Source organism: Bombina bombina, chromosome 7 (assembly GCF_027579735.1).
Source record: "Bombina bombina isolate aBomBom1 chromosome 7, aBomBom1.pri, whole genome shotgun sequence".
In the NCBI taxonomy this organism is placed as follows: Eukaryota; Metazoa; Chordata; class Amphibia; order Anura; family Bombinatoridae; genus Bombina; species Bombina bombina.
The window spans coordinates 313882096-313896172 of record NC_069505.1 but is presented as its reverse complement, the minus strand read 5'-3'; the positions used below and the strand labels follow the sequence as shown (position 1 = coordinate 313896172).

The 14077-nt window shown below is 34.5% G+C and overlaps 1 protein-coding gene across 3 annotated transcripts in view; it reads left to right on the top strand.

Moving 5' to 3' along the window:
- Window positions 1–14077, top strand: part of LOC128666382 (prothrombin-like) — a 111750-nt gene that overhangs the window by 12268 nt on the left and 85405 nt on the right. For 2 of the 3 annotated variants that reach the window (XM_053720947.1, XM_053720945.1), the window contains exon 1: window positions 3583–3703. The exons of the other annotated variant lie outside the window; for it this stretch is intronic. The gene's annotated coding sequence lies outside the window, so the exon portion shown is untranslated. Of the gene's footprint in view, window positions 1–3582; window positions 3704–14077 lie in introns of those variants that run through there. 3 annotated transcript variants of the gene reach the window in all.

The following is a 14077-nucleotide window of genomic DNA, read 5'->3' as shown; positions in this document are numbered from 1 at the left end:
TGTCTTTTTGCATAACATTTTGTGTATATATTTGACAGTTGTTGGGTTTTTTGTTTTTTTTTGGAAAGAAGTTTATTAATATTCTATATCAGATACAGAAAGAAGAAAAAAACAGAAAATTGTTTCAACAGAACAAATCCAGCAAAATATCATACATATTTGTCTGCATATGTACTACATTAGTTCCATCAGTTCAGATTCTAACATATGGTATATTTGTCTTGATATAGTATCAGAATTTACCACCCAGGATAAATTAATAGTCCCATCTCTCCTTTCCACTTTTAACTTTGAACTTTCAACAAAGAAAAAACAAACAAACAGGCCATCTCACGTTTTTAACCGCAGGAGCAGATATTTACCCTTCTCAATATTTCTATATGGAGCACATAGTATTCATGATTAAACAACTAAAAATCTATGCACTGGTGGTAGATAATACTTCACATAAAAATCAGATACCCCAAGTCATCTGAATAGTTTTAGTAGCAGTTATGATTGTCTTATATGTGTGCGCCTGTGTGCAAACACTGGCTTAATATCTACCAAATGACAATGGTCTTAGTAATATTTGTATTTCTATGTCTGTTTATATAAAGAAATGTATAGAAAAAAACGTTTTTTAAAAATTTTTCATAGAATAATATCTTAAAATTATTAAGTTCTAATTCAAAAATAAAAATAATAATAAAAAAATATACAAAGATTATTGGTTAAAAATAATATTATTTTATTAGAATCAATATAAAACAGTCAGTCAAAATTGCTTAATCTTAAAGTGGTTATGTGAGAAAGTTGGTACCAACCAATTGTATTGAGGTGTAGCTAAAATTAGTATATGATATATTTGTGTAAAAACAGTGTATAAAATTAGCAAGTCCAGTTTATACCTTGGTAGGTATTTAAAAATACTTTTTGTAAAAGATTTGGCTTTTTGCTCATAAAATGCACCAAAGGTAGAAAATAAGGTATAATTGGTAGAAATACAGTTGTTAGAGATCGTTGTTAAAGACAACTATTGACACCTGGTTCAACAATAGGTGTTTATTTTCAGCCTTTTTGAAATAAGCCTTTTTGTGATATGACCAAAAGATTTAGGCTAGGTGTTTGAGCCGTTTTCTGTATGTCACAGTAATTATATCACAATAGTTATTGAACACTTAGCTTGTCTTTTGCGATATTATTAATCAACAGACTTTGAATAAGGTACCTTATTTGCAGCTCCAAGTCATATAAGAAGGTTCTTGCGTGTCCAAATGAGGTATAGATGAGAAACTTTCTTTGTCCTTTCAAAGTTTCTAGGAGCGCTTGTTGCAGCGTGTATGTCTCCTGTGAAAGTTGCCTCTGTCACTTCCGTGTCCGGTCTTGACACGCCCACAAAATGCGAGATTGACAGATAGGTAAAGAGCAGGGTTTCTCCAGTGCAGTGTAAGCAGTCTGTATCCAAGGTGATCAGTAAGCAGTCTGTATCCAAAGCAACGCGTTTCAGCTCCAAAGAGCCTTTCTCAAGCTTCTGTCAGACCTGCTTAGAATCCTATCTTTTATACCTTTGTTCCTGATTGAGTAAATTGTTTAATTGTTTTATTGAAGCATTGTCAAAGCCAATATCATTTCTGTGTGTGGTTTCCAATATGCTTAAAAGCCACTGTAGATTATTCATGTATTCTTATTTGAAAAAAAATTATATAAACAACTAAATAAATAATTTTAGTAAAAAACTGGAATAGTTCTCTTTTTTCCTTTGTTGAAAAGATATTTTTTATATTTATATTGGTACTATACTGTGTGTGGTTTCAATATGTTTAAAAGCCACTTTAGATTAAGTAAATAATTATAGTGAAAACTGGAATAGAATCGGTTGGCTTAGTTCTCTTTTTTCCTTTGTTGAAAAAATATTTTTATGTTTCTATTGGTACTTTGCTGGTGTATTTCCAAGTTATTACTGTACATTAAAAAGACTGTGCATATCTATATATGACCTGCATCATATGAAAAATAAAAATTAAAAATTTTTTGTTGAGATAGAAAAATTATCAGATTTATTTATATACTTTAAAAACATTTTTTTCTTTGGTAATAAAGGACTAAATAATATATACATATAAAGCTGGACATTCTAAGTTTTATAGAACAAACCAATGTGTAATAGATGGGTGAAACAGTCTCAATATAGAGACTGTAGGTATTTATGATTTCTTGTAGTATTGTGTTATGATCTATGTGAAAAAACTTCTCAGTTCAATTTCTAAATTCAGACCTTGTGGGTGAAGAGTGTCTAAATCAGGGGTGTCCAAACTTTGCTCTCCAGAGGTTTTGGAACTACATTTCCCATGATGCTCAGCTAGATAAAATGCTGGCTGAGCATCATCGGAAATGTAGTTCCAAAACCTCTGGAGAGCAAAGTTTGGACACCCCTGGTCTAAATTGTAAATCCATTTGCTTTCTAGCTGCAATAATCTTTTTTGATTATCTCCCCCTCTCTTTTGTTTTTGTAATTTGGCTATGCCCATATAGTTAAAAAAATTTAGATTACCATTATTACAGGCTTTAAAATGCTTAGGGACGGGTAGGTCCTTATTTCTATCCTCGTCCATATTTTCGATGGATAAAATATGCTCTCGTATTCTTTCACGTAGGGGGCGTTCTGATTAGCCTACGTATTGCATTCCACATTTACACTGAATCATGTAGACAATATTTTTATCTGTGCATCTTATACATTCTTAGATTTTAAATTCCCTTTTATTAATATGTGATGTGACTGTTTTACTTTTCTTGGAGTGTCTGCAAGATTTGCATATAAAACATGGGAAAAAACCTTTTAGGTCCTGTCCTGTTAAATCTTTGTCTATTTTTTTATGCTGTTTAATTTGGGTTGGGGCAAGTATGTTTTTTAAATTATTAGCTTTTCTGTATATGAACCTCGGTTTTTTAGTGATAAAGGGGCCAATAATTTTATCTTGATGTAGTATGTGCCAATGTTTCTTTAGTATTTTTTCTGTTATTTTATAGTTTGCATTGAAATCACTCATGAATGGGATATTTAGTTTATTATGTTCTGGGTGGGTGTTGTCACTAAATTTTTTTATTATTTTTGTTTAATATGGTATTTCTTTCCATTTTTCCTACTCCTTGTCTAATATTCTCTACAAATTCTTCTCTATAGCCTCTTTCTATAAACTTTGCCTTAAGTACTTTCGATTGGTTATCATAATCCTCAGGTTTGTTACAATTTTTCATTACCCTCAGCATTTGTCCTTTCGGTATATTGTTCTTCCAGGCTTGATGATGGCAGCTACTTGAATGGATAAAATTGTTACTATCTACCGGAACCTTTGTTCCTGATTGTTCCTAATCAGGAACAAAGGTATAAAAGATAGGATTCTAAGCAGGTCTGACAGAAGCTTGAGAAAGGCTCTTTGGAGCTGAAACGCGTTGCTTTGGATACAGACTGCTTACTGATCACCTTGGATACAGACTGCTTACACTGCACTGGAGAAACCCTGCTCTTTACCTATCTGTCAATCTCCATTTGGTGGGCGTGTCAAGACCGGACACGGAAGTGACAGAGGCAACTTTCACAGGAGACATACACGCTGCAACAAGCGCTCCTAGAAACTTTGAAAGGACAAAGAAAGTTTCTCATCTATACCTCATTTGGACACGCAAGAACCTTCTTATATGACTTGGAACTGCAAATAAGGTACCTTATTCAAAGTCTGTTGATTAATAATATCGCAAAAGACAAGCTAAGTGTTCAATAACTATTGTGATATAATTACTGTGACATACAGAAAACGGCTCAAACACCTAGCCTAAATCTTTTGGTCATATCACAAAAAGGCTTATTTCAAAAAGGCTGAAAATAAACACCTATTGTTGAACCAGGTGTCAATAGTTGTCTTTAACAACGATCTCTAACAACTGTATTTCTACCAATTATACCTTATTTTCTACCTTTTGGTGCATTTTATGAGTAAAAAGCCAAATCTTTTACAAAAAGTATTTTTAAATACCTACCAAGGTATAAACTGGACTTGCTAATTTTATACACTGTTTTTACACAAATATATCATATACTAATTTTAGCTACACCTCAATACAATTGGTTGGTACCAACTTTCTCACATAACCACTTTAAGATTAAGCAATTTTGACTGACTGTTTTATATTGATTCTAATAAAAGAATATTATTTTTAACCAATAATCTTTGTATATTTTTTTATTATTATTTTTATTTTTGAATTAGAACTTAATAATTTTAAGATTCTATGAAAATTTTTAAAAAAAACTAAACGTTTTGTTCTATACATTTCTTTATATAAACAGACATAGAAATACAAATACTACTAAGACCATTGTCATTTGGTAGATATTAAGCCAGTGTTTGCACACAGGCGCACACATATAAGACAATCATAGCACATAGTATTCAGCATAACACTTATCCAGCCAGGTATACTCCACCAGCAACACAAACATAAAAAAAAAAAAAAACAAACAAAAGAAAAGGTATTCCCTCCCCACCCTCTCCCCCTATAAGTCAATTATCCTACTCAAATAGCCATTCTCCTCTAAGTCTACAATTTTCTATGTACACTGTATTTTCAAAGTTTTTAATTATTCGTTTCTGTTCTTCTAGGTCTTGGGTTTTAACCCACTTTCCCCATTTATCAAAAAAGCGAGTAATATTAGTTTCAATATGAAACAAGGTATCTTGAAGTTCTATCAGGAATTGATGATGAATATTTTCCCTTATCATTGTTAGAGTTGGGGGTTTGGCATTCTTCCACCCTTTTAATATAAGATTCCTCCCTATTAAGATTACTAATGTTATAAATTTTCTTATCACTAAATGTTCTTTCTTATAGTGGAAAAAAATAACCTGATCTGCTTGTAAAGTAATTTGGGTCTCATATATCTTGCCTAACCAGTAGTTTACTTTCCCCCAAAGTCTTTGTATTTTTGGACATAACCAAAAGCTGTGTAACAAATTCGTATTTTGTTGTCTACATTTTATACATAGTACTCCCTCTCCAGTCCTACCCCACTTAACAATTTTCTCAGGTGTGATATATACCATCCACATTATCTTAATATGTTGCTCCCGCATAGGAATAGCCTTTCTATACTTTTCAGTATTATTTGTATACTAAGATTCTTGAAAAATACATCTCTCCATTTTACGACCCCTGCCTCTATATGCTGTTTATGATTTCTATTGTTTATTAAATTGTAAAGGAGTGAGTTAGAGTATTTACCTTGTTTGATGAGATCAATAACCGGGATTAATGCTGTAAGCTCCCAATTGTTCCCTTGTAGTCGGATTAATTTCAAGCAGTAATGTCTGATTTGTAAGAAGGGGAAGAAATGTCTATCTGACAAAAGGTATCTATTCCTGATTACTTCAAACTCTTCAACCTTCACTACATCTTGACTAGTTTTAACTAATTGAATAAATTTAGATAGCCCCTTCTCTCTCCAGCATGCAAAAATTCCCGATAGGAGACCCTGTTTAAACCCTGGGTTTCCCTCAATGGACAAAAATTTAGTTGCAAAGAGTTTTAAACCTAATAATTTGCATGTCCTATGCCATGCCACTATTGTGTCTTTGAAGAAATCTAGTTTTTTAACATACGGTGGGAGATTTTTAATTTCTAAATGAAGGATATTTTTTAAATATAGAGGTTTTATCAGACCATTTTCTATGTCTAGAAGGGAGAAGTGATTACTCTCCAGGAGCCAGTCTAAAGCGATCTTCGTAACCGCCACTAGATTATATATTTCTATGTTAGGGAGTCCCAGGCCTAGGAATTCTTTTTTAAGTACTAATTTTTGATAGCTAATCCTGGGCTTCTTGCCCATCCATATATAATCTTTGATCGCGGAATTAATTATCTTGATCTCCTGTTTTTTTAATTAAAAAGGGTATATTCTGAAAAAGATATAATAGCCTTGGAAGTGCAATCATCTTGAGCAAATTTATTTTGCCAGAGATAGAGTGGTAGGGAGGCCCATCTTTTAAGAGTTTCAGAAAATTGCCTCGCGTTGTTACTAATATTTAAAGAATACCACTCCATGGGGTTGCTAGAGATCTTAATCCCCAGGTATGTGATATGTTTACTCACTTCCCTGAAGATCTTGTTTTCTGATGTCTGATTTTTTTGAAGCCATAAAACTTCAGATTTTTTTCTGTTAATACTATAACCTGAGAAGGAGCCATAATTATCTATAATTCGACAAATTTGATTAAAGCTTTCACAAGACTTTCTAGAAAATACCAAAAGGTCATCAGCGTATACAGCTAGTTGAACATTCTTACCTCCTACATCTATCCCTTGTATATTGTTCCTCAGTGCTATTAATAAAGGTTCTAGAGTGAGATTGAAAATTAGGGGGGACAAGGGGCAACCCTGTCTTGTCCCTCTCAAAAGAGAAAAATAAGGTCTTTTATTATTATTTATAACAATTGATGCCCTGGACTCCCTATACAGCATCTCAATTGTATTAAGGCAGTTACCTTCATACCCAAATTTTTTAAGGGAAGTAATAAGGTGATCCCATGTTACAGAATAGAAGGCCTTGCTTGCATCTAATGATACTATCGCAATGTCTTCTTTACTTATTTTCTTATTGTATTTGTTATTATACCAATGATCTATAATTGTTAAAAAGACCTTCCTCAAATTAGTATTTGAGGATCTTCCCTTCATAAATCCTGTTTGGTCAGAATGTATTATAGTGTCAAGTGACTCCTGTATCCTTTTAGCTATTATACTGGTTAATATCTTGTAGTCCATATTCAAAAGTGAAATGGGCCTATAAGAATCAATTGACTGTGGATCTTTTCCTAGTTTAGGTATTACAATTATTGTGGACTTATTAAAATCTGCTAGCGGTTTCAGCTGTCCATTCCAAAATGTATTCAACAGGATAGTTAACGTTGGAGTTACTTCGTCATTCAGAATCTTATAAAACTCAGATGGCATACCGTCTGGGCCTGCTGCTTTATTATTCGCCATTGCTTTAATTGTCTGACTTATTTCTTTTTCTGTAATGGGTTCATTGATACTTCTTAACTGATTACTCTCTAACTGTGGATTTGTTAATGAGGCCCAAAATTTTTCCTTTCTAGATTTATAGATTGTGTTGAATACAATTCTGTAAAATGCTCAAGAAATACTTTTTGTATGTCTTCAGTATTTGTCCAAATTTGGTCTTTATCTTTAATTTTAGTTATAAAATTTTTAGTCTTATGATTTTTATCTATGCGGGCTAAGAAGCTGCCTACCTTATTCCCGTATCTATAATATTGCGTACAAGATTTTATATTCTGATTGATTTCATTTTGTAATAGGTAATTATCTCTATTTTTTTAGCCTGTATATATTTCTGCCAATTGGCCATACTTTTTTCCTGAATGTAGTTAGAGTATTTGTTAATTAAGCAATTAGTTACCTGTTGTCTGTATAAGTTCATTTTTTTTTTTTTTTGATCGTATTAGGTATGTTGTAATCTCGCCTCTAAGCACAGATTCGCGGCATTCCAAAATATGTGGGTTTTATCTTCAAAAACCTTCATTAAAACGTTTATAATCAGTCCACTTCTCTTTTAAAAAAATTATAAATTTGGTGTTTTTTGTCAAATATTTCGGGAAAAAGAATTGATTGATCTTCCTATCTTTAAACTTAGGATTCAATGTAATTACAATAGGGGCATGATCTGAGATTGTTATCATGTCTATATACGTTTCTTGTACAGCAGCAGATAATTTCTCTGAGACAAGGAAATAGTCTATCCTAGATAAGGTTTTTTTAGATTTTGAACAACATGTATACTCCCTGTCTTCTGGATGCATGATTCTAAAGCTGTCTAGAATTTTTAGATCTTGTTGGAATTTCTTTATTATAGTAGATTCTCTCTTTCTCCTGGCTATTGTCGTTTTATCCAGTGTCTTCCCCCCTGTTTGAGCTATACTATCTCTACATCTATCCAAAATACTATTTGGGGCAATATTAAAATCTCCTCCTATGATTAGCGAATTACCAGGGTATTTAAGTAGTTTGTCCCTCAATGTCTGCCAAAACCCTATATCTTCCTCATTTGGGCCGTATACATTACATATTACGAATTTTTTTTCCCCTGTTACCACTTCCATTATAATATACCTGCCTTCCTCATCACGAGTTAAGTTATCTATTTTATATTCTAGACATTTACTAAATAAAATAGCTACTCCTTTCTTCCTTTGGTATCCTGGGGTGTATATGACTTCTTTAACCCAACCTCCTTTTAATTTAACTGCCTCTTCTCCCTTCAAATGTGTTTCCTGTAATAGTAGTATTTGGGTACCCAATTTCCTTGCATATCTTAAGATGGCTTTACGTTTGATGGGTGATGTAATCCCATCTACATTCCACGATACAATTTTGAGACTCATTTTACCAGTTACTTAAGACAAAAAAAGAGAGGATACTTTGGGGAAGGAGAGGGGAGGGGGGAAAACCCACGTATGAGGAGAAGGAGAAGAGAAAAAGGGAGAGAGAAAAGAAGAAAAAACAAAAACAAAGAAAAAGGAGTAATCCCTGCGTAAGCCCCATACTTTAATTCTATACATTTGAATTTTTCTAAAAACATAACATTGACTGCGACACTCCCATAAAAACATACAGTCAGGCTATTTAAACTTATAGCCATTACTACAATGTGATAACCTATCATACCTACATAGGTCTTCCTACTTCTCCAGACTATCTCTATGATTTTCTAAAAACTTATTAACTTCATTGCTTTCAGTAAAAATTGTATTTCCTTCCTTGGTTTGGATACTGAGTCTAGCTGGGTACAAAAGTCTGGCTCGATATCCCTCCTGAATTAATTTCGTGCAAATTGGGGCTAGCATGCGCCTTTTATTTGATGTTTCATATGAAAAATCATTAAACAGTAGGATTTTTTTTTTCCTTTATCGTTAACTTCACCGTTTGCCTTTCTACAGGGAGTGCAGAATTATTAGGCAAGTTGTATTTTTGAGGATTAATTTTATTATTGAACAACAACCATGTTCTCAATGAACCCAAAAAACTCATTAATATCAAAGCTGAATAGTTTTGGAAGTAGTTTTTAGTTTGTTTTTAGTTATAGCTATTTTAGGGGGATATCTGTGTGTGCAGGTGACTATTACTGTGCATAATTATTAGGCAACTTAACAAAAAACAAATATATACCCATTTCAATTATTTATTTTTACCAGTGAAACCAATATAACATCTCAACATTCACAAATATACATTTCTGACATTCAAAAACAAATCAGTGACCAATATAGACACCTTTCTTTGCAAGGACACTCAAAAGCCTGCCATCCATGGATTCTGTCAGTGTTTTGATCTGTTCACTATCAACATTGCGTGCAGCAGCAACCACAGCCTCCCAGACACTGTTCAGAGAGGTGTACTGTTTTCCCTCCTTGTAAATCTCACATTTGATGATGGACCACAGGTTCTCAATGGGGTTCAGATCAGGTGAACAAGGAGGCCATGTCATTAGATTTTCTTCTTTTATACCCTTTCTTGCCAGCCACGCTGTGGAGTACTTGGACGCGTGTGATGGAGCATTGTCCTGCATGAAAATCATGTTTTTCTTGAAGGATGCAGACTTCTTCCTGTACCACTGCTTGAAGAAGGTGTCTTCCAGAAACTGGCAGTAGGACTGGGAGTTGAGCTTGACTCCATCCTCAACCCGAAAAGGCCCCACAAGCTCATCTTTGATGATACCAGCCCAAACCAGTACTCCACCTCCACCTTGCTGGCGTCTGAGTCGGACTGGAGCTCTCTGCACTTTACCAATCCAGCCACGGGCCCATCCATCTGGCCCATCAAGACTCACTCTCATTTCATCAGTCCATAAAACCTTAGAAAAATCAGTCTTGAGATATTTCTTGGCCCAGTCTTGACGTTTCAGCTTGTGTGTCTTGTTCAGTGGTGGTCGTCTTTCAGCCTTTCTTACCTTGGCCATGTCTCTGAGTATTGCACACCTTGTGCTTTTGGGCACTCCAGTGATGTTGCAGCTCTGAAATATGGCCAAACTGGTGGCAAGTGGCATCTTGGCAGCTGCACGCTTGACTTTTCTCAGTTCATGGGCAGTTATTTTGCGCCTTGGTTTTTCCACACGCTTCTTGCGACCCTGTTGACTATTTTGAATGAAACGCTTGATTGTTCGATGATCACGCTTCAGAAGCTTTGCAATTTTAAGAGTGCTGCATCCCTCTGCAAGATATCTCACTATTTTTGACTTTTCTGAGCCTGTCAAGTCCTTCTTTTGACCCATTTTGCCAAAGGAAAGGAAGTTACCTAATAATTATGCACACCTGATATAGGGTGTTGATGTCATTAGACCACACCCCTTCTCATTACAGAGATGCACATCACCTAATATGCTTAATTGGTAGTAGGCTTTCGAGCCTATACAGCTTGGAGTAAGACAACATGCATAAAGAGGATGATGTGGTCAAAATACTCATTTGCCTAATAATTCTGCACTCCCTGGTCATAATTTGGATCTTTCCTTGGAAATTTAATAACTTCATAATAATCGGTCTGCTCCCTTTATTTCTCCCTTCCCCATTCCTCTCTGGGCCTATTCTATGAATTCGTTCAATCACTATATCCTGCTCTAATATTTAATAGTCCCATTAACTCTACCTCCACAAATCTTTTAAGATCTTTTTCTTGTATTTCTTCCGTTAGACCAATAAGACGTAGGTTATTTCTCCTGGCCCTATTTTCTATGTCCTCTATTTTATTTTTCATGCTTTCAATCTGAGTGGACATAGTCTGAAAGGCCTGTTCCCTCTGTATAGCCCCATCTTCAATGTCTGAAATTCTTTGTTCTACATATGTTAGTCTGGTTGCAAACTGTTTGATCTCCAATGTTAATGTGGAAATATTATTTTGTATCAACTCAAACTTAGGTGTGAATAATGCATCCAATTGTTTAATTAGCTCTTCATTATTCGAATTCTGAGTGAAACTTGTTTCCACTGCTCCCCCATGGGGTTCTAATGAAATTCTACTCCCCTTTCTTTCCTGATTCTTACTTCTAGAGGACATATTTGGTGAGGTGGTTTTACTTTTGTTTAGATATTTTTCCATATATATATATTTAAAAAAGAGAAACAAAATTATAATAGTTATATTTACCGGTGAGAAAATTCTAACTAGTCCCCCTTCCCCCCTTTTACCTTTTCCTTTTTTAATAGGAAAAAATAAAAAAATAAAAAAATAAGTGCTTTCTTCTACCTCACAGTGTCAAAAGTTATTAATACAGTATACAACTTAAATACGTTTATTATTCAAAACCCTCTTGATCAATATTTTTTAAATTTTATTTAGCCAGTAAGTTCATTACTTATAGTGCTGCTGTGTCTTTACTCTACAATTAACGTGTGTTACTCTATTTCTCTCACCTCTTATTAAGCTGTGATTTTTCAAACCTTTTTATTCAGCCATTTTTTTTTCTTCTTTCCCCTGTTTTTTCTTCCTTCCTTCTCCTTCCTTTCCTTCTTTTTCTTTTCTTTCTCCTTTCTCTCTCTTTTTTTTTTACTTAACCCCTATGTGTATTGTGTACAGTATTGCTCTATCTTAAACAATATTCCTGGTATAAATAATTCAACATATATTTATATCTCGTCTTTGTCAAAACCTCTAAATTTGTTCTCAATCAGATCCTTTTAAAGTATTATGTCCTTTTACCTCAGTGAGTTTTAGATTTCTAAAAAATTCCACTTAGAGTCTTATTTCTATCTAACAGGTAAGCTTAAATTTTTCAACACACAATTTGTATTATGCTTACCCTCCCGCAATACAAGAATTATACAAGCATCATATGTAGTACTTTGACCACTTCTATATCTGAGGGTGGGAGACGTTCCTATATAACCTTCCTATTTGTTACCACACTCTTGCCCCATTCTTGACCGTGTAGTGTATTATCCACCAGGGTCTTTTTACAATATCAGATATACCATACAGGGGATGTACTTTCTTCTAAGATTATTCCCTATATTCACAATATATTTTAGTTATAGGGAATCTAATAGCGGGGCTTAATTTTTAAAAGATTCTATTTGGGACCTTAATTCCAATTGAAGGATATAACTTGAATTTTACCGCACCCAATTTATGCTATACTTGTTCCCCACAGTATAGAGACTGCGCAGGCAATACGTATTATATGTTAATTACTCCTATGTCTGGGAGATATAAAATCCACACATGATACCCACATGTATTATCACACTCTTAGCCTGTTCAAAGCCCACAAGTCTATTATCCAACAGAACCCTTTGCTGAAAAAGACTAACAGTTGGTATATATTACCAGAGTTTTATCACACATTTAACCCTCTAATATAGTATTAAATAAACCTTCATTGCCATGTCATCAATACCATAGGGGGGATATATACAATACTAAAGTTATCCTCTAAACCTCAATATCTGGACTTCTAAGACCTTTAGAGTCCTTTGATGTATATTTTTTTTACAGAGAGGATATCTTAGTCCTGTTAACCAGTGCTTTTTTAAAGGTCCTCAGCTTGTTTAATGTTATAATGTTTATCCCAGCAATAGTCTCTGTTTTACTCAGTCCTCAATTTGCTAAAGGTTTTTCCTTTTACTCCTTTTTGTATATCATTTCTTCTCCTTTTTTTCTTCTTTTTGCCTCCTTTTTTATTACACCTTATTCACTGTGAGCCAGAATAGATCAGGGGGGGAGAAAAGACAATCATTGCCAGGCCCTACTCTCGCAGGGACCCCTTATCTTAAGTATGGATATACACCTGCCCCCCCCCCTTTCTATGCCCAGTTTTCCAAGCAAGTCCAGGTGAAACCAAACAAGTTCCAAAATTTGACAGTTAATAGGTTTTCACTTATCTTATTTATGGAGAAGTTTCAGCCTCTGTCGCTCTCCAGAGCAGCAAGCTCTCTCCTCCTGTGTTTCCCTTTTAAGTTAGGACTTGACGGTAGTCACAATAGGTGTTGTGCTCAGGTTCCCGTAGGGTCCTTCCTGAGCCGGTGAACCAGATGCCTTGTCACCTTATTTTTCCCCAGGGGCAGGAGCCTGGTGCCTGGACACTCTCACCGCTACTACCGCTTGCCACTCCCTTCGTGGGTCCCAGCGGTTAGCGTGTTCCTCCCGGTGTTCGGTCAGCTACCACCTCAGGAGTATCTTTCAGCCCAAATCAGGCCAGCTGCAGAATACACTTGGAAGCACTCACAGGTCACTTATTGAGTCATTTTAATAACGAGAGATCAAAAAATGACATCCAAGAATGGAAGAGACATACACTTGACTATAATTAAAATTTAACTTTTAAAAACACACTTATGTACCGATTGTAGTCTATTTGGCTATGTCGTGTCACTGTACAGAATACTTGAATTACTTCTGCAAATACTCCTATATATAATATATAATTTGGGTTGCAGTTAATTAACCTGCTTCCTATTCGCTGTTGTCTGTGTATACTCTACTTATGTATACCTTAAATTGAGTGTAAGTGTTACCGGATAAGTTGGATATATTACCAGGTTAACCACCTACAGAGAAAGAGCAGTTATAAAAATATAGTTTTTCTTCGCTCGATTGTCTGAGAGGTTGATTGTATCTCTCTTCCCACGTATGTATGTGTTTCAGTCTGAGTATTAAATAATGAAACAGTGTCTCAACTACACTGTTGTATAATAATAATGCACAAGACTGTTTATGTATTAGTGTGTGCTGATGTCACACCCACAAGCATATCAAACATAAACTAAATATTTGTTCCCACGCGTATACCTATTTCAGTCAAATTATTAAATATTGATACAGTGTTTCAAATACACTGTTAAGTATTAGTGGTTCGCAAGACTGTTTGTGTATTGGCGTGTACTGGTGTCACTCTTACATGCATAACACAATCCAAATATTTCTCATTTGCTCTGTTCTATATTAATAATTCAGCAGAGTGTTTTAGTATTAGACTGTGTCTGTATTCGCTGCTTATAGTGTGTAATAAACTTGTATATATCTCAAT